Source organism: Capsicum annuum, chromosome 11 (genome assembly GCF_002878395.1).
Source record: "Capsicum annuum cultivar UCD-10X-F1 chromosome 11, UCD10Xv1.1, whole genome shotgun sequence".
Taxonomy (NCBI): Eukaryota; Viridiplantae; Streptophyta; class Magnoliopsida; order Solanales; family Solanaceae; genus Capsicum; species Capsicum annuum.
This window is the reverse complement of record NC_061121.1, coordinates 133,275,568-133,277,460: the sequence shown is the minus strand read 5'-3', so window position 1 is coordinate 133,277,460 and position 1,893 is coordinate 133,275,568. Positions and strand designations below refer to the sequence as shown.

Here is a 1,893-nt window from a genome sequence, read left to right as displayed (position 1 = left end):
GTGTCTAGGAATGGTCTACTAAGAATGAATGGGATCAAATAATCAACTTCACAATTGAGATTTAAAAAATTGTCTGGAAGAATAAGTTGGTCAACTTTTACCAATACATCATACAACATGCTAATGGGTTTTTAAAAAATGGGAGGTTCATTCACTTTTTGTGCATTAGCCTGTGGAGCATCATCACTGGGATTTTCTAGCCACTTACTCTTTGCAATTGCTTGTTCATCATGTTACATTTTGTTTGGGTTCTCATCAATTTAACTAAATCTCGCCAAGAGTTCATCCACTTGTAGTAACGATGGCCATAACATGAGTATCATATTTGGGATTGATCACCGGGTCACTAGGTAAACCTCCGTTTGGCCTAGTACTAAGTTGAGTTGAGATTTTGAACACTTGCATCTTTAATTACTTAATGGAGGCCAAATAAGAGGTCATCATTTAGCTTAGTTAAGAGTAATCACTTTTTATTTCTCTTACTATTTTGTTGGTCCCTTCTACACACATTAAAATCTGGGCTAAGACATCTTTATTCTTGAATTTTTCTAGATCAATTGAGCTTGACTCCTTCTCCTTAGACCTATCATGATAGGGTATATACCGATCATCATCTCTATCCTTATATCTCTAATCCATGTCTTTATTACGCTCTCTATCAACCCAATCTCTACTGAGACCCCATTTCTTCCAACCTTGATTCCTACAATGCCTTTGACGGTAGGGTGGGAACCCCCAAAATTGTTAGACAAAAGTAGGATATCCTCATCAAGCTTCTCTTCTTCTTCATCATCATAAGCCCTAGTACTCTTAGAATCAACAACATTGATTGCCTTAGGAGGGGCCTCTATCACAAGTTTGGTCAGAAGTTTAAATTAGGTCATCACCTTATCTATATTCTAATCCATTCTACATCCTTCTTATTTTGCTTATTGCTTAGAAAAGATGTCGCAGGGACCCACAACCACCTCGACGTCCTCGTATTCCATCTTCTATTTTGTTTTGTCACTTGATCTAATGAAGTCACTGCAATATTATAAGATAACTTGACAAGAAAACCCCCGACTACATTATCAAGAACTATTTTGTTCAATCGATCCAATGCCCTATAGAAAATTTAAAGAAGTATTTTCTCTAGAAACTTATGGTTTGGGAATTGCATTAACTTATCATTGAAATATTGTCAAACTTCATACATGGTTCACCATTAAGTTGGTAAAAGTTGGTGATTTTTTCCTTTAGTTCCAATATTCGAGAAGAAGGAAAGTACCTATCTAAGAATTTATCCGAGATATCAACCTGTTAAGTGATAGATCTAGCGGGAAAAGACCACAACCATAAGGCTGCTTCTCCTATAAAAGAGAATGGGAAAAAGCATAACAAAATTGATTCTTGAGAAATGCGAGGTATGTCAAATGGAGAGAACAAATTAATAAAATTCTTCAAGTGTAGATTAGCATCCTTATGTGCTTGGCGTCCAAATAACCCTTTCATTTAATAACATTAAGCATCACACTACTAACGTGAAACATTCAATTTCTTTTTGCCGATAGAATATGAATAGCACTAGCTTGGACCGCATTTCTAAGATGATCCATATCCTCAAGCCCATCATAAGAGTTATCATTACTACCGTGTGGGATCATGGTATCATGTATGTTAGGATCATCACTTGATAAAAGACAAAAATAATAAATAATGTAGACTAAAACATTACAACTAACCAAAGGTCACTAACACCACTACAAAAGTGACAATTGTGTTTCACTCCCCGACAATGGTGACATTTTGGAAAACACTAAAAATTATGTGTAAAGCAACCATCATCAATATATTTACCCAATAAAGAGTCAAGGTTGAATCCACAAGGAGTGAAGACATAGAATTCAATAC

At 35.5% G+C, this 1,893-nt stretch overlaps 1 non-coding gene across 1 annotated transcript; it reads left to right on the top strand.

The window, feature by feature from the left end:
* Window positions 1-1,139: 1,139 nt before the first annotated feature.
* On the top strand, window positions 1,140-1,244 carry LOC124889161. The gene has a single exon (XR_007047773.1). It is a non-coding gene; the product is annotated as a small nucleolar RNA R71 (small nucleolar RNA).
* Window positions 1,245-1,893: the final 649 nt, after the last annotated feature.